The sequence below is a fragment of the Cherax quadricarinatus genome, chromosome 58, assembly GCF_038502225.1.
Source record: "Cherax quadricarinatus isolate ZL_2023a chromosome 58, ASM3850222v1, whole genome shotgun sequence".
Lineage (NCBI taxonomy): Eukaryota > Metazoa > Arthropoda > Malacostraca > Decapoda > Parastacidae > Cherax > Cherax quadricarinatus.
Window position 1 is genome coordinate 22,205,080 of NC_091349.1, and position 20,251 is coordinate 22,225,330.

Consider the following 20,251-nt stretch of genomic DNA (forward strand, 5'->3'; position numbering starts at 1 on the left):
ATCACTCTGAAACTCCCAGACCGTTCAGGCAAAAGAATGTCCTCAAGGAGAATTTGTGTGTGCTGTGGAGGGCAAACAGTAAGGCATGGGTCACTAGGGACTTTTTCTATGACTGGTTACACCATGCATTTGCCCCCAATGTGAAAGATTACCTAACTGAAAAGAAATTAGAACTTAAGTGCCTCCTGGTGTTAGACAATGCCCCTGGTCATCCTACAGACGTGGCAGAGCGACTTTATGGGGACATGAAATTCATTAAGGTGAAGTTTTTGCCTCCTAATACCACTCCTCTCCTGCAGCCCATGGACCAGCAGGTTATTGCAAACTTCAAAAAACTGTACACAAAAGCTCTGTTTGAAAGGTGTTTTGTAGTGACCTCAGAAACTCAACTGACTCTAAGAGAGTTTTGGAGAGAGCACTTTAATATCCTCAATTGTGTAAACCTTATAGGCAAGGCTTGGGAGGGAGTGACTAAGAAGACCTTGAACTCTGCTTGGAAGAAACTGTGGCCAGAATGTGTAGACAAAAGGGATTTTGAAGGGTTTGAGGCTAACCCTGAGAGGATTATGCCAGTTGAGGAATCCATTGTGGCATTGGGAAAGTCCTTGGGGTTGGAGGTTAGTGGGGAGGATGTGGAAGAGTTGGTGGAGGAGGACAATGAAGAACTAACCACTGATGAGCTGATAGATCAACTTCAAGAGCAAGAGGCCAGACCTGAGGAAACTGGTTCAGAGGAGGGGAGAGAGAAATTGAAGAAGTTGCCTACTACAAAGATTAAGGAAATCTGTGCAAAGTGGCTTGAAGTGCAAACCTTCATGGATGAAAATCACCCTCACACAGCTATTGCAAGCCGTGTTGGCAACCTGTACACTGACAATGTTGTGAAACACTTTAGGGAAGTCATAAAGGAACGAGAGGTACAGGCCACTATGGACAGATATGTTGTGCGAAAGAAGTCCAGTGACTCTGAAGCTGGTCCTAGTGGCATTAAAAGAAGAAGGGAAGTAACCCCAGAAAAGGACTCGACACCTCAAGTCTTAATGGAAGGGGATTCCCCTTCTAAACACTAACACTCTCTCTCCCCTCCTCCCATCCCATCAATCATCACCAGATCTTCAATAAAAGTAAGTGTCATGTAATTGTGCATGCCTTTTTCGGTTTGTGTGTATTAAAATTAACATTTCATGTGTTAAAAAATTTTTTTTTTCATACTTTTGGGTGTCTTGCACGGATTAATTTGATTTCCATTATTTCTTATGGGGAAAATTCATTCGCATACCGATTATTTCGCATACCAATGAGCCCTCTTGCATGGATTAAAATCAGTATGTGGGGGTCCACTGTATATATATATAGTGGAACTTCTACTTACAAGTTTAATCCATTCCATGACCTTGCTTGCAACTGGATTTGCTCATTTCCAGAGTCAGTTTTCCTCATTTAAATTAATTGAAATGGAATTAATTCATTCCAGTGTAATTCCAGGCACGAGAAAATACTTTATTAATTTTCCTAATATCAACTCTACTGCTTATGTGGAAAATTGCATTTATCTGAATGTATCATTATGTACATAACAGTAAATGAACAAAGATAATTATTATTTATCAGTTAGACAAGTAGGAATTTGGGACACCTTGGTCGCAAAAAATGTCCCCCTTCGATACCTACCACTGTCATATCCACAAGTTACTCTGGACCTATTAATTATAAATGAAATATGCATACACCAGGAATTCTGGTAAATATATGAATTTGTGGACTGTATATTAAATTAATAAAGGATTATATAAATACACATTTATATAACAGAAGGAGAATATATCTTAGTCATAACACTCACCAATTTGACTGGAGATTAATGTGTCATGTACAGGACCCCCCCTTTTGCCTACATTTATGAAAAATTTACTGGCCAGAATTTAAACATAAATTAGACAGCTTTTCTGAGGTTCCTGAAGTTGTCCTGTCCTGTTGCCTGATACTCAAATTATGCAGGAATGCACATTCAACAATTTTGCCTCCTATTTGAGAGGTGTCAGCCCAATTTTAACCTCCAGAGCACGAAAAATTCTTCCCATTACACTGATGATCTGTTCAATTCAAACAGCAATGGCGACTCTCTCTTCTGTGCAGACACAGGCTTTCTGTTTTCTATGACATAAATATTATTAAATACATATTGCCATCTATTTACATATAACTACTGTATTTCTGGAAAATATATACAGTATTTTCCACACTGCAGCCGGGCGGAGTTCGTTGCTAAATGACTCAAATTACTCCTTGTTTTAGGAGATGATTCCAGCCGGTTCTGGCTTGAGTGGCTGTTCTCCTAGTAGGTCTTACTACGATTTCATCTTCCTGCATCATTTGGTCAGTGTCACCTTCTGTATCACTCATGTCACTTTCCCTCAGATTTTCATTTACGTTTGTTTGAACACCAGTTAATTCCAAGGGAATCAATTTATTATTGTGCATAAACTTTCCTGGCCACGACACAACACTTTGACATTCCTGACAAAACCTTGTGCATCTGGGTACAATGTCAATACTTTGCCCAGAGGCCACAATATTCGATGTTGTTCAGTATCAATCAACACAATGTCACCTGGTTGAATGTTCTGTCAATTTACTGCCTCTGTCGCACCATAAAAGTGTTCACGTAGTGTAAGAAGATATTCCTTATGCCACACATTAGACCAATGATCAATTACTTTATTTAATATTTTAAATTTATTACACAACACTGCCGCATCATTGTAATCTTCATCACTTTCTTTCGGATTATCTCTATAGACAGGGGCAGCTTCCAATTTCCTTCCACATATTAGGTGAGAAGGTGTTAATACATCTGCATCAGGTGTATCACTCATGTACGAGAGAGGCCTATTATTTATACGATTTTCCACCTCCACTAACACTGCACGGAATTCTTCCAAATTAATTCTCTTCCGGTGTAGTACTTTACGGAGACACCTCTTCACTGTGCCTATCAGTCTTTCGTACAGCCCCCCCTGGCAAGGGGCTCTATGAGTAATAAATTTCCAGGTACACCCTCGCTGGGTTAACAGAGATTGAACATCGTTACTATTATTTAATTCTATCAAGTGTTGAACACCTGCTATAAAATTTGTGGCATCCGAAATCATCAATCTCAGACATTATCTCCTATCTGCAAATTTTCAAAACAGTTGTATAAACTGTTTTGCAGACAAGTCCTATGCCACTTCTAAATGAACTGCCCTAGTAGCAGTACAGGTGAACAAACAAACATACACTTTCAGTGGAACACCATTTGATGTACCTGTTAAAATTATTGGATCACTATAGTCTACACCTGTTACATCAAATGGTTTCACTAATTGTACACGCTCCTTTGGCAATGGTGGAGGACCTGGGTACATATAGGATCTGGCATCCACACAGCGACATATTACACAAGATTTAATCACCCTTTTTACACTTTGCCGTCCTTGTGGAATCCAGAAAGTTTCCCTAATACAATTTAAGGTATCTTGTACCCCACCATGCATTACATTTTTATGGGCATTTAGAACAATCAAATTTGTTAGATGATGAGTTTTGGGCAGTAAGATAGGGTGTTTAGCATAATCACCCAATTCAGCATTTTGTAACCTACCTCTGCACCTAATTACACTGTTCTCTAAATACAGCCCCAATTTCTCTATTGTGGAACCTTTCACAATTTTTCTTTCCATCATCAATTTAATCTCATTTTCATAGATTTCCTCCTGTACCCTCTTTATCCAAAATTCAAGAGGATGTGAAAACTTAAATGAAATATTCATCTTATTTAGAAATTTAAACACCAACTTAGTTACATTGATTAGTTTGGGTAAAGAAGAATACCTATTTATATCAATGGCTAAGGGAGGAAAAACTATTGGAGTGGTGGTCACAGTAATTTCAACAGGAGCAATATACGCCTTTTGTGCAGGCCAATTAGCTTTATTTACTAACCAGCTCGGTCCTTTAAACCATGATACAGCATTTACAAATTTAGCATAAGGTAAACCTCGAGACAAGAAATCAGCTGGATTCTCCTCACCAGGGTTATGATTAATTGTTAACATATGCTGACCCAAACTATTATACTTCTCTTGCATCTGATTAATTCCAGCGACTCTGTTTTGTATGTACACAATTTTACTGTTTCCATTACGAATCCATTGTAAGGATACCTCATTATCAGACCAAATTACAGTGTTGCTAATATTTATCTCCTGCAACTTATTTCTTATATAATTAGCTAATTTGACACCTACATAAATGGCTGTTAATTCCAACTGAGGTAAGGTACGTGATTTAATTGGAGACACTTTAGCCTTATACATAACAAGAGAAATAACACTATTACATTGAAGGTAAGCAACTGCTCCATATGCCAATTTTGAAGCATCACAAAAAATGTGGAGTACATTTTTCCCATTTGGATTGGCCACCTGGCATGTGAACTCCAACATTGGAATTTTCTCATAATCACCAATTAATTCATCCCACCTGTTAATGAATTCCTCAGGTAGAATTTCATCCCAAGCACATTTAAGTTTCCATGCTTCCTGAATTAATAATTTCCCTCTTTTAGTAAGGGGTGACACTAAACCTAGTGGATCAAAACATTTGGAAACTTCAGCAAGCAAGACTCTCTTAGTTAATTTATTGGGCATACTGTAATTATTAGGTTTTAACATTAACAAATCTCTCTCAGTATCACAAGTTAATCCCAATACTTTACTACATTTTGGCACTTCATCTCCAGGGTAATCTTTACTTATTTTGTCCTTTAATTTGGACGAATTACTATTCCATTCCCTCAGAGGCATAGTTGCACTTTGCATTATTTTATTAGCCTCTCCGTAAGTCATTAACAGTTCCTCTTGAGTTGACGTCACACCCAGGAAATTGTCCACATAAAATTGTTTGCTCATTACTTTACTCAATGGACTTCCCGTACATTTAAGGTGTGCATTTATCGTCGCTTGAAGTAGGAACGGACTGGATGTAGCACCAAATAATTCGCTCCTAAAGCGAAAGGTTTTCTTAGGGCTAAGTGAGTCAATAGGATTCTCAGGTTATAAGAAGCAGGTACAATCCCAGTCAGCCTCTTGTAAACCCACTCTTAGGAAAGGTTTACTTATGTCAGCCATGAAGGCATAGTGTTTCACTCTGAAATTTAATAAGATTTCTCCTAATTTTTCTGTCAATGACAGACCTGTCATCAAACAGTCATTTAAACTAGGTACATTTTTGTTACTCCTGGCACTACAATTAAACACAATCCTCAAAGGAGTGGTCTTAGAATCCTTCTTCACTCCGTGATGCGGAAAATTATTTTTTTTTTTTTTTTTTTTTTTTTATCACACTGGCTGATTCCCACCAAGGCAGGATGGCCCGAAAAAGAAAAACTTTCAACATCATTCACTCCATCACTGTCTTGCCAGAAGGGTGCTTTACACTACAGTTTTTAAACTGCAACATTAACACCCCTCCATCAGAGTGCAGGCACTGTACTTCCCATCTCCAGGACTCAAGTCCGGCCTGCCGGTTTCCCTGAATCCCTTCATAAATGTTACTTTGCTCACACTCCAACAGCACGTCAAGTATTAACCCTTTCAGGGTCCAAGGCCAAAATCTGAAGTCACGCACCAGTGTCCAAGAAATTTTGAAAAAAAAAAAAATTATTTTTTCTTACAGAATTAAAGAGCATATTTTTGTGAAGGTAATAAAACAAAAAAAATTAGAATCTGATCAGTACTTACCGAGATACAGTGCCAAGAAGTTTGTAGAAAATGATGTGGTGGCGGCAACATCGACGAATTCCACATACGCGTATTATATTATTTTGTTGTTTTAGTTGTTTTTTCTTTTCTTTTCCAATTTTTTTCTATTCCTACTAACATTTGGGGCCTGAGAGACCAATACTGTATATAATGTATATATATAAACTCACTGTATTGAACACAATAACCGCACTAAAGTTATTATCATATTATTGTTTACCACTGTTGTTTATTACAATAAACATGCACAAATATTGTATAATACTAATGTTCTATCATATATTTACATATTTACAATCACTGGACATGGTTTTAGAACTGCTGGAGCTTGTGGAACTCCTTGAAACAAGGCACCATGCACAGAGGCACCTTACATTCCTCACACATAAACCGAGTGTCTTTGCGTCTTTGTTGCCGTCGTTTTGTTTGTGCACAGACAATGCATCTCTTCTGAGCAAATTTCTTTTGAGTTGAAGGAAGCTGTATTATGAAATGATCACCTTCTCTTCTCAAACGCTTGGGTATATTGTGATGAATTCGAGGACCATGTTGTATTGCAGGTGTTGTTACCTGGTACTTCATTATGAGTTGTCTGACAACAGACAAACAAAATTCACCATACGGTGGTCTGTTACCAGTCTTTATTTGGTACATATTATATGCATTCAGCATTGAAATGTCCATGAGATGGAAGAAAAGTTTCATGTACCACTTGTAACTCTTACGAACACAGTCAACAAAACCAATCTGCATGTCACACTTGTCAACCAAGCGCATGTTTTGTGTATAATCAATCACTGTCACTGGTTTTCGAATACGTTCATTAGTCACTCGATCAACTTTGCCACTGTCTTGCATTTCATTACGGTGAATGGTTGTCAACAATGTGACATCTCGTTTGTCATGCCACCGTAATGCCATGATGTCATTGGCAGTAAACACCTGCACGTCATCACCACGAACACCTGCGTTGAGCCTGGGCATATGTTTACGATTAGAACGCACTGTGCCACACACATCTGTCTTGTTCACTCGCATGAAATCACTGAGTAATGGGCTTGTGTACCAGTTATCGGTATATAATGTATGGCCCTTACCAAGATAAGGTGCCATCATGTTTCTCACTACGTCACCTGATATACCCAATAACATCTTGGTATCTTTCAATGTTTTACTACCCGTGTATACAACAATATCCAACACCAGGCCACTGTCACAATCACAGAGTACAAACAATTTTATACCAAAGCGGTTCCTCTTGCTCGGTATATACTGCTTGAATGACAGTCTACCTTTGAACAAAATCAAAGACTCGTCAATTACAAGATTCTTGGATGGATAAAAGTATATCCTGAACTTTTGTTTGAGATACATGAAAACATTTCTAATCTTGTATAACCTGTCACTTCTGTCAGGCCTGGTTTTGTCAGAGAAGTGCAACATACGTAACAGTAAGATAAACCTGTTCACTGGTATTATTTCACTGAAGGATGGGGTACAAATTAGCCGATCTGTGGACCAGTATGCTTTTATATTATGCTTATAGACGTGAGGCATAAGCATTATTGTTGCAAAAAGCAAATACATTTCTGCAACAGTCGTCTCTTTCCACCCGTGTAGTCTTGACTGTGGTGATAAGATCGTATTTGCCATGGTGTACTGAAAATACTTATTACTTTCCCTGACAATAATTTCCATCAATGGCTGGTCAAAGAATAATTCAAAGAATTCCAGTTCATTGGCCGTGGTTCCAAGGGGACAGGTAGGTAGAATTCCACTTTGCGAGTCATCAAAGTGGTGAGGGCTGGGAACAAAATTGGGATTTTGCTGCCAATCCCAGATATGGTTTGCTGGTGGATACTGGACATCATAGGCAGGTTGTACGGGTGGTTGTGGCGGGCTGGTGGGTGACGCTCCGCTTTGTCCTTGAACTGACGAGTCAGCAGCGTGGGTTCCCGCGTGGCACAGCGAGTCATGCATGGCGGTGCCACTACCACCACCAGCCCCACTAACACCATCCACTGATGTCTGTGGCCCATCCATGCCAAGTGTAGCCACATCATCCTCACTATCACTACCTAAAACGGGTGTAGGGCCACGGGATGTACTCCGGGATGTACTCCGGGATGAACTCCGTCCCCTGGGCACAGCATAGGGTACACTACCCGAGCGCATGCGGCAGCGAACATACCGACGCTTCACTGGTGAATATGTTTCCTAACTATCACTACTCGAATGATCGTCGAGCGCAATAAAATCACAATCCACGTCAGAATCATCGTCATTACTGAAGTCAGAGGCCAGGCCACGGGAAAATATTAGTTTTCTCTTACGTTTAGGAACACCCGACCGTGAGTCACGAGTGCCCACACCAGAGGTAGAAGGTCGAGGATCGTCGGGGTTTTCTGCACTATTATCGATATCCTGGTCATTATTTTCGGTCACTAACTTATCAAAGCCGTAGAATTCGTCTTCATTTGCACTTCCATCAGTGTCAGAACTATCAGACAGGAAGAGGAGAGTCCCAATTTTCCGGGGAGTGAGAGCTGACTTGCGACGAGACATGGTGAACAAGGGTGACTGAGCCGGCGTTCCCACAATGCTATGCAGGCGCCTAGATTTTTTGTTTACGGCGCACACCCACGGTGCAGACCCTTTCTCTCATATGTAGGCCTATGGGCGCTTTCGCGCTAAATTTGACGGCGCTAGAATTTTGGCGTAGATCTACGGTTTGGACACTCACCGACCAGCCATAGATCTACGGGACGGACCCTGAAAGGGTTAAAAACCATTCGTCTCCATTCACTCCTATCAAACACGCTCACGCATGCCTGCTGGAAGTCCAAGCCCCTCGCACACAAAACCTCCTTTACCCCCTCCCTCCAACCTTTCCTAGGCCGACCCCTACCCCGCCTTCCTTCCACTACAGACTGATACACTCTTGAAGTCATTCTGTTTCGCTCCATTCTCTCTACATGTCCGAACCACCTCAACAACCCTTCCTCAGCCCTCTGGACAACAGTTTTGGTAATCCCGCACCTCCTCCTAACTTCCAAACTATGAATTCTCTGCATTATATTCACACCACACATTGCCCTCAGACATGACATCTCCACTGCCTCCAGCCTTCTCCTCGCTGCAACATTCATCACCCACGCTTCACACCCGTATAAGAGCGTTGGTAAAACTGTACTCTCATACATTCCCCTCTTTGCCTCCAAGGACAAAGTTCTTTGTCTCCACAGACTCCTAAGTGCACCACTCACTCTTTTTCCCTCATCAATTCTATGATTCACCTCATCTTTCATAGACCCATCCGCTGACACGTCCACTCCCAAATATCTGAATACGTTCACCTCCTCCATACTCTCTCCCTCCAATCTGATATCCAATCTTTCATCACCTAATCTTTTTGTTATCCTCATAACCTTACTCTTTCCTATATTCACCTTCAATTTTCTTCTTTTGCACACCCTACCAAATTCATCCACCAATCTCTGCAACTTCTCTTCAGAATCTCCCAAGAGCACAGTGTCATCAGCAAAGAGCAGCTGTGACAACTCCCACTTTGTGTGTGATTCTTTATCTTTTAACTCCACGCCTCTTGCCAAGACCCTCGCATTTACTTCTCTTACAACCCCATCTATAAATATATTAAACAACCACGGTGACATCACACATCCTTGTCTAAGGCCTACTTTTACTGGGAAAAAATTTCCCTCTTTCCTACATACTCTAACTTGAGCCTCACTATCCTCGTAAAAACTCTTCACTGCTTTCAGTAACCTACCTCCTACACCATACACTTGCAACATCTGCCACATTGCCCCCCTATCCACCCTGTCATATGCCTTTTCCAAATCCATAAATGCCACAAAGACCTCTTTAGCCTTATCTAAATACTGTTCACTTATATGTTTCACTGTAAACACCTGGTCCACACACCCCCTACCTTTCCTAAATCCTCCTTGTTCATCTGCTATCCTATTCTCCGTCTTACTCTTAATTCTTTCAATTATAACTCTACCATACACTTTACCAGGTATACTCAACAGACTTATCCCCCTATAATTTTTGCACTCTCTTTTATCCCCTTTGCCTTTATACAAAGGAACTATGCATGCTCTCTGCCAATCCCTAGGTACCTTACCCTCTTCCATACATTTATTAAATAATTGCACGAACCACTCCAAAACTATATCCCCACCTGCTTTTAACATTTCTATCTTTATCCCATCAATCCCGGCTGCCTTACCCCCTTTCATTTTACCTACTGCCTCACGAACTTCCCCCACACTCACAACTGGCTCTTCCTCACTCCTACAAGATGTTATTCCTCCTTGCCCTATACACGAAATCACAGCTTCCCTATCTTCATCAACATTTAACAATTCCTCAAAATATTCCCTCCATCTTCCCAATACCTCTAACTCTCCATTTAATAACTCTCCTCTCCTATTTTTAACTGACAAATCCATTTGTTCTCTAGGCTTTCTTAACTTGTTAATCTCACTCCAAAACTTTTTCTTATTTTCAACAAAATTTGTTGATAACATCTCACCCACTCTCTCATTTGCTCTCTTTTTACATTGCTTCACCACTCTCTTAACCTCTCTCTTTTTCTCCATATACTCTTCCCTCCTTGCATCACTTCTACTTTGTAAAAACTTCTCATATGCTAACTTTTTCTCCCTTACTACTCTCTTTACATCATCATTCTACCAATCGCTCCTCTTCCCTCCTGCACCCACTTTCCTGTAACCACAAACTTCTGCTGAACACTCTAACACTACATTTTTAAACCTACCCCATACCTCTTCGACCCCATTGCCTATGCTCTCATTAGCCCATCTATCCTCCAATAGCTGTTTATATCTTACCCTAACTGCCTCCTCTTTTAGTTTATAAACCTTTACCTCTCTCTTCCCTGATGCTTCTATTCTCCTTGTATCCCATCTACCTTTTACTCTCAGTGTAGCTACAACTAGAAAGTGATCTGATATATCTGTGGCCCCTCTATAAACATGTACATCCTGAAGTCTACTCAACAGTCTTTTATCTACCAATACATAATCCAACAAACTACTGTCATTTCGCCCTACATCATATCTTGTATACTTATTTATCCTCTTTTTCTTAAAATATGTATTACCTATAACTAAACCCCTTTCTATACAAAGTTCAATCAAAGGGCTCCCATTATCATTTACACCTGGCACCCCAAACTTACCTACCACACCCTCTCTAAAAGTTTCTCCTACTTTAGCATTCAGGTCCCCTACCACAATTACTCTCTCACTTGGTTCAAAGGCTCCTATACATTCACTTAACATCTCCCAAAATCTCTCTCTCTCCTCTGCATTCCTCTCTTCTCCAGGTGCATACACGCTTATTATGACCCACTTCTCGCATCCAACCTTTACTTTAATCCACATAATTCTTGAATTTACACATTCATATTCTCTTTTCTCCTTCCATAACTGATCATTTAACATTACTGCTACCCCTTCCTTTGCTCTAACTCTCTCAGATACTCCAGATTTAATCCTATTTATTTCCCCCCACTGAAACTCTCCTACCCCCTTCAGCTTTGTTTCGCTTAGGGCCAGGACATTCAACTTCTTTTTATTCATAACATCAGCAATCATCTGTTTCTTGTCATCTGCACTACATCCACGCACATTTAAGCATCCCAGTTTTATAAAGTTTTTCTTCTTCTCTTTTTTAGTAAATGTCTACAGGAGAAGGGGTTACTGCGGAAAATAGTGACCATAAATTTTGGCTTGCTCAGGAGGTACCTCTTCTATAAATTTATTAATTAACTGCTTAGCAATTATATCATTATAGGCAGTTAACAATTCTGGTGTCTTACTCAGTTTGCGGAGCTGAGCCTTTAACTGTCCATATGCCATTCGGTAATTAGTGGGTAATTCTGGATGGTTCAGTCTCCACGGAAGTCGTACCCAGTATTGTCCAGATTCAAATTTTACATCTCTCAGGTATTGCTCCTGAGTAAAAGAATCGTCTGGACTTTCTTCATTTACATTTATTCCAATGCTGTCTAATTTCCACAATTTATGCACTGGCTCAACACCGTCCTCTATGGAAGAATTATACTGGGGTACGATTTCATGAGTAAGACACACAGTTATGGTATTTGTAGTTTCCTCTAGCCCTTTCAGGGTCCGTCCCGTAGATCTACGACTTTTCGGTGAGTGTCCAAACCGTAGATCTACGCCAAAATTCTAGCGCCGTCAAATTTAGCGCAAAAGCGCTCATAGGCCTACATGTGAGAGAATGGGTCTGCGCCGTGGGTGTGTGCCATAAACAAAAAATCTAGGCGCCTGCATAGCATTGTGGGAACGCCGGCTCAGTCACCCTTGTTCACCATGCCTCGTCGCAAGTCAGCTCTCACTCCCCGGAAAATTGGGACTCTCCTCTTCCTGTCTGATAGTTCTGACACTGATGGAAGTGCAAATGAAGACGAATTCTACGGCTTTGATAAGTTAGTGACCGAAAATAATGACCAGGATATCGATAATAGTGCAGAAAACCCCGACGATCCTTGACCTTCTACCTTTGGTGTGGGCACTCGTGACTCACGGTCGGGTGTTCCTAAACGTAAGAGAAAACTAATATTTTCGCGTGGCCAGGCCTCTGACTTCAGTAATGACGATGATTCTGACGTGGATTGTGATTTTATTGAGCTCGACGATCATTCGAGTAGTGATAGTGAGGAAACATATTCACCAGTGAAGCGTCGGTATGTTTGCCACCGCATGCGCTCAGGTAGTGTACCCTATGCTGTGCCCAGGGGACGGAGTACATCCCGGAGTACATCCTGTGGCCCTACACCCGTTTTAGGTAGTGATAGTGAGGATGATGTGGCTACACTTGGCATGGATGGGCCACAGGCATCAGTGGATGGTGTTAGTGGTGCTGGTGGTGGTAGTGGCACCGCCATGCGTGACTCACTGTGCCACGCGGGGACCCACGCTGCTGACTCGTCAGTTCAAGGACAAAGCGGAGCGTCACCCACCAGCCCGCCACAACCACAACCACCCGTACAACCAGCCTATGATGTCCAGTATCCACCAGCAAACCGTATCTGGGATTGGCAGCAAAATCCCAATTTTGTTCCCAGCCCTCACCACTTTGATGACTCTCAAAGTGGAATTCTACCTACCTGTCCCCTTGGAACCACGGCCAATGAACTGGAATTCTTTGAATTATTCTTTGACCAGCCATTGATGGAAATTATTGTCAGGGAAAGTAATAAGTATTTTCAGTACACCATGGCAAATACGATCTTATCACCGCAGTCAAGACTACACAGGTGGAAAGAGACGACTGTTGCAGAAATGTATTTGCTTTTTGAAACAATAATGCTTATGCCTCACGTCTATAAGCATAATATAAAAGCATACTGGTCCACAGATCGGCTAATTTGTACCCCATCCTTCAGTGAAATAATACCAGTGAATAGGTTTATCTTACTGTTACGTATGTTGCACTTCTCTGACAAAACCAGGCCTGACAGAAGTGACAGGTTATACAAGATTAGAAATGTTTTCATGTATCTCAAACAAAAGTTCAGCATATACTTTTATCCATTCAAGAATCTTGTAATTGACGAGTCTTTGATTTTGTTCAAAGGTAGACTGTCATTCAAGCAGTATATACCGAGAAAGAGGAACCGCTTTGGTATAAAATTGTTTGTACTCTGTGATTGTGACAGTGGCCTGGTGTTGGATATTGTTGTATACATGGGTAGTAAAACATTGAAAGATACCAAGATGTTATTGGGTATCTCAGGTGACGTAGTGAGAAACATGATGGCACCTTATCTTGGTAAGGGCCATACATTATATACCGATAACTGGTACACAAGCCCATTACTCAGTGATTTCATGCGAGTGAACAAGACAGATGTGTGTGGCACAGTGCGTTCTAATCGTAAACATATGCCCAGGCTCAACGCAGGTGTTCGTGGTGATGACGTGCAGGTGTTTACTGCCAATGACATCATGGTATTACGGTGGCATGACAAACGAGATGTCACATTGTTGACAACCATTCACCGTAATGAAATGCAAGACAGTGGCAAAGTTGATCGAGTGACTAATGAACGTATTCGAAAACCAGTGTCAGTGATTGATTATACACAAAACATGCGCTTGGTTGACAAGTGTGACATGCAGATTGGTTTTGTTGACTGTGTTCGTAAGAGTTACAAGTGGTACATGAAACTTTTCTTCCATCTCATGGACATTTCAATGCTGAATGCATATAATATGTACCAAATAAAGACTGGTAACAGACCACCTTATAGTGAATTTTGTTTGTCTGTTGTCAGACAACTCATAATGAAGTACCAGGTAACAACACCTGCAATACAACATGGTCCTCGAATTCATCACAATATACCCAAGCGTTTGAGGAGAGAAGCTGATCATTTCATAATACAGCTTCCTTCAACTCAAAAGAAATTTGCTCAGAAGAGATGCATTGTCTGTGCACAAACAAAACGAAGGCAACAAAGACGCAAAGACACTCGGTTTATGTGTGAGGAATGTAAGGTGCCTCTGTGCATGGTGCCTTGTTTCAAGGAGTTCCACAAGCTCCAGCAGTTCTAAAACCATGTCCAGTGATTGAAAATATGTAAATATATGATAGAACATTAGTATTATACAATATTTGTGCATGTTTATTGTAATAAACAACAGTGGTAAACAATAATATGATAATAACTTTAGTGCGGTTATTGTGTTCAATACAGTGAGTATATATATATCAATTATATACAGTATTGGTCTCTCAGGCCCAAATGTTAGTAGGAATAGAAAAAAATTGGAAAAGAAAAGAAAAAACAACTAAAACAACAAAATAATATAATACGCGTATGTTGAATTCGTCGATGTTGCCGCCACCACATCATTTTCTATAAACTTCTTGGCACTGTATCTCGGTAAGTAATGATCAGATTCTAATTTTTTTTGTTTTATTACCTTCACAAAAATATGCTCTTTAATTCTGTAAGAAAAAATAATTTTTTTTTTCAAAATTTCTTGGACACTGGTGCGTGACTTCAGATTTTGGCCTTGGACCCTGAAAGGGCTAGTCATGAATTATTATTACGAGGAATCCTACCATACATTACATGGCCTCCTGCAGTCTTGAAAAGAGTGACACCACATTTCTTTACCATACCCTTTACAAAGGAGGCATAATAGTCACTACCTATCAAAATACTTATTGGGCCAACAGAATCATCACTAACACCAGAAGGTGCTAAATTTACATTATGTGAAAGTCTTTCTGTAGCTTTACTAAGCCCTACTGTAAATATTTTCTCTGTAAGTCTATCTACAATTACTGCATTAACACATTTTTTCTCATTGTCCAACCTGACAGTTACATAAACAGTGTCATACAATTGAGCCCTTTTATCCGAGAGAGAACCAGATAATTTTAAAGTTGTGGGATCTCCCATCTGTACTTTAATACCATCAAGACATTTACATTTTATGAAAGTACGCTGGGATCCCTGGTCCAATAATGCAGTTACATTTTTTGATTTATGCCTTTTATCATCAATTTTTACCTGTAACACAGGTAAGGCTACTTCAGCAAAACCATCATTATTAACATTAGCAACAATTTTTACATTAGCCACTGTTGTGTCAGGATTGTCAACATTATCATTATTATCAACATTATCATATAGACCTTTACACATGACTATATGGTGTCTTCCTTTGTGACATTGATAACAGAAGTTTAATTTGGCATAACAATCCTTTACATTGTGATTACCCAAACACCTGATACATCTGTCAAGTTCCTCCAATCTTTCAACTTTATCATTTCATGAATTGTATGCATTGCAATTCTTAGAAAAATAAGTACCCTTGCAGAAGAAACAATCTCTCTTTTCTTTGACTGGTTTCTTATTAACTGGGCTACTCTTAGGAGGGTACTTATTCTTCTTACCTTGTGGAGAAACATTTTTTCTGATTCCTGCTAATTGATATGCATCTATGGAACACTTTTTAGGAAATGAAATTTGATTATTACCATTTGAATAATTTTTCCCTTTGTGAAACTTGATGGATACCTCAGAGTTATTATGTGTTGCATCTTTAAAATGAGTTGGTTGGTTGGTCTGCAACTGAACAATTAATTCTTGTAGACCTAGTCTTATTTCCTCCAGACCAAAATAACCCTTGTGATATTTGTTTGAGACCCATTCAAGCATTTTACAGCTTAATTTATTTTGTACTATGGCACTCAATAACCAGTCTGATTCCTTCAGATTATATTTATTACTTAAAGTTTTGAGAGTCCTCTCCAGTTTAACTCTAAACTGCTGTAAACCTTTGTAAGTGTGATCTGGAGATTTTAAATTAACAATGATATTCACTAGATCCAACCTACTTTGTTCTATATTACCATAAGTGACTTTCAACAAGTCAACTGCTTCCTTGTAAGAGTCATCTACATTGGGAAAGGCTTGTATGAGAATGTGAGCATCTCCTCTTACCTGTCCTTTGAGGTAAAATAATTTAGTTACGCAGGCTAGGTCACTCCTGTCATGCACAACTGCTTTAAAAATTGACCAAAACTCTTCCCAATTCTCTCCAGGATTAAATACAGGTAAACATAATTCTGGGAGTTTTGGTAAAGACATCTTATTTGTTGGAGCAGATTGATTAACTCCCTGGTTTACACATTTTAATTTATTCAAGGCCTGGCTTTTACAAGAAAGAATCTTTTCCTCTAATTCTTAATACTGATTAATCATGAGATCTACTTCAGTCTCATCTACTCAGTTTACTAACAAATCTCCTTCATATTTGTTGTAATATAATTTGTATGAATCATATCTATTACCTAAAGCATCTAAATACAATTTTAAATCATCAGTATTCACAGTTTCTTGATTCATTAATTCCAAACATTTATTATATGCCTTGGTTACATGAACTTTTCTAGCCTGTAGTGATGCTTTCTTTACTCTATATTCCATATGTTTGTCTTCTATATTAATTTCCTCATTTTCAGCTATGATGCAATGTATTAAATTTAACTTAATAACACTGATTATGTACTAAATTATGCACTTTATAAAGGTAAATAGTACAACTTACCTACTACTTGAGCTACTTGAGCTTAGGAATTACATGTAAGAAAATTATATAAATTTTAAATGTACATTAATACAAACTTGGCTCATCAAAATTGATATTATACAAATTAATAAATCCTTGCCAGAATTTGGCATAGCAAAATTAATATTATACACAATGTAATCTTTAGCCACACTTGTCTTATCAATTACACATACACTGATATAAATCTTGGCCAGAATTGTCTTATCAAATTAGTATTATACAAATTAATATAAACTTAGCCAGACTTGACTTATCAAAATTAATATTATGCAATTAATTTAAATCCTTGCCAGAATTTGGCATAGCAAAATTAATATTATACACAATAATATAATCTTTAGCCACCCTTTAGCTTAGCTTATCAAAATTAATATTGTAGTAATTATAATCCACTACACATTAAGTCAATTTGTGAACTTAACATCCACCTCCTTCTGTCATTTCACATATAATTATTAAGTAATTAACTAATTAATGACTTCACTAATTACATCCGGTTCGATGGACCAACGGGCAAATTAATTGTGGAAAATTGCATTTATCTGAATGTATCATTATGTACATAACAATAAATGAACATAGATAATTATTATTTATCAGTTAGACAAGTAGGAATTTGGGACACCTAGGTCGCAAAAATGTCCCCCTTCGATACCTACCACTGTCATATCCACAAGTTGCTCTGGACCTATTAATCATAAATGAAATATACATCACCAGGAATGCTGGTAAATATATAAATTTGTGGACTGTATATTAAATTAAAAAATGATTATATATAAATACACATTTATATAACAGAAGGAGAATATATCTTAATCATAACACTCACCAATTTGACTGGAAATCAAGGTGTATCATACTCAGAAAACCTCTGTCTATACATGAAAATAACTGGCCAGAGTTATAACATAACAGACTTATCTGAGGTTCCTGGAGCTGTCTTGTCCAGTCGCCTGATATCTCAAGTTATGCAGGACTGCACATCCAACAATTTCGCCTCCTATTTGAGAGGTGTCAACCCAATTTTAACCTCAAGAGCACGAAAAATTCTTCCCATTACACTAACGTTCTGCTCAATTCAAACAGCAATGGCAACTCTCTCTTCTGCGCAGACGCAGGCTTTCCGTTTTCTGTGACGTAAATATTATTAAATACAGTATGGCTATCTATTTACATATAACTACTGTATTTCTGGAAAATATATACAGTATTTTCCACAGCTTATTTATGTATCACAATTCATGTAATATGGCATAATAAACAATATTAATAACTTAGAAACATAATATATACACTAGAATGAATACAGTACATATCATTATGTATGTGGCTAGTGGTGGTGACAGCAGCCATTGTTGTTGGGGTTTATAGGGCCACCACAGCGGCCATTCCTGCTCCTGACTACATGTGTAGAGAACCCAGGATAACCCAAAAAGTCAGATAGAGTGACTTATAAGTGCTACACTCTTAATGCTTCACTTAATTGCTACTCTCTTAATGCTACACTTTGCCACTGCTGCTTCATGTTGTTTGCCACTTCTGCTTCATGCTGTGTGCCATTGCTGCTTCATGTTGTGTGCTATTGCTGCTTCATGTTGTCTGCCACTGCTACTTCATGATGTCTGTCACTGCTGCTTCATGTTCTGCCAATGCTACCTCATGATGTCTGTCACTGCTGCTTCATGTTGTCTGCCACTGCTGCCTCATGATGTCTGCCACTGCTGCTTCATGTTGTCTGCCACTGCTACCTCATGATGTCTGTCACTGCTGCTTCATGTTGTCTGCCACTGCTGCCTCATGATGTCTGCCACTGCTGCTTCATGTTGTCTGCCACTGCTACCTCATGATGTCTGCCACTGCTACCTCATGATGTCTGCCACTGCTGCTTCATGTTGTCTGCCACTGCTACTTCATGATGTCTACCACTGCTACCTCATGATGTCTACCACTGCTACCTCATGATGTCTGCCACTGCTGCTTCATGTTGTCTGCCACTGCCACCTCATGATGTCTACCACTGCTGCTTCATGTTGTCTGCCACTGCTACCTCATGATGTCTGCCACTGCTGCTTCATGTTGTCTGCCACTGCCACCTCATGATGTCTACCACTGATGTCGCCAAAGAATCAAACATTTCTGCTATTTTGAGCTCAATTTCAAAGTACTTTTCATCATGAAACCAATTAAATTCGTATTTATTTTTGTAGTATATCTTCCATTCTATCAAATGAAACCAAATAAAGTGAGAATGCAATCATAAAAACCATACAAAAATATACTGCTAAGGGGAGGCTAATATCTGAGAAGTGAACTCCGTTATTTATGGTCCGATTTCTTTCATTTTTGGTGTATGTTAAGAAACATCTTTTCATCATACATTGCTCAAGTTTCAATAAGATAGTCCAACAAACAACTGAGAGCCAATTCCCTAGATCAAGAGCAAGAGCCCCCTCACCAGTGTCAGTTAACCTCCCTTGAGGCCCACTCGCATCTGGAAATTTTGCTTGCGTCTGGAAGCAAATATCGACCAAGCAGCTGCTCGTAAATATGTTAGTGTAATATTATTATTATTATTAATATATGTTAGTGTAAACTTGTTATCTAGTGTTTGTATGCATTTGTAAGTGGAAAAAAAGGGTGTTCCACTTTACGGCGGTTTCCGCTTTACGGCGGTAGCCTGGAACTTAACCAGCCGTATAAGTGGGGCCTGTATAAAGGCAAAGGGGATAAAAGAGAGTGCAAAAATTATAGGGGGATAAGTCTGTTGAGTGTACCTGGTAAAGTGTATGGTAGAGTTATAATTGAAAGAATTAAGAGTAAGACGGAGAATAGGATAGCAGATGAACAAGGAGGCTTTAGGAAAGGTAGGGGGTGTGTGGACCAGGTGTTTACAGTGAAACATATAAGTGAACAGTATTTAGATAAGGCTAAAGAGGTCTTTGTGGCATTTATGGATTTGGAAAAGGAGTATGACAGGGTGGATAGGGGGGCAATGTGGCAGATGTTGCAAGTGTATGGTGTAGGAGGTAGGTTACTGAAAGCAGTGAAGAGTTTTTACGAGGATAGTGAGGCTCAAGTTAGAGTATGTAGGAAAGAGGGAAATTTTTTCCCAGTAAAAGTAGGCCTTAGACAAGGATGTGTGATGTCACCGTGGTTGTTTAATATATTTATAGATGGGGTTGTAAGAGAAGTAAATGCGAGGGTCTTGGCAAGAGGCGTGGAGTTAAAAGATAAAGAATCACACACAAAGTGGGAGTTGTCACAGCTGCT

The 20,251-nt window shown here is 39.3% G+C and overlaps 1 protein-coding gene across 1 annotated transcript in view; it reads left to right on the forward strand.

Moving 5' to 3' along the window:
* The first annotated feature begins 1,521 nt into the window (after positions 1-1,521).
* Positions 1,522-20,251, forward strand: part of LOC138854425 (5' exonuclease Apollo-like) — a 316,784-nt gene continuing 298,054 nt past the window's right edge. Inside the window, exon 1 of the mRNA XM_070097646.1 lies at positions 1,522-2,376. The gene's annotated coding sequence lies outside the window, so the exon portion shown is untranslated. The remainder of the gene's footprint in view (positions 2,377-20,251) is intronic.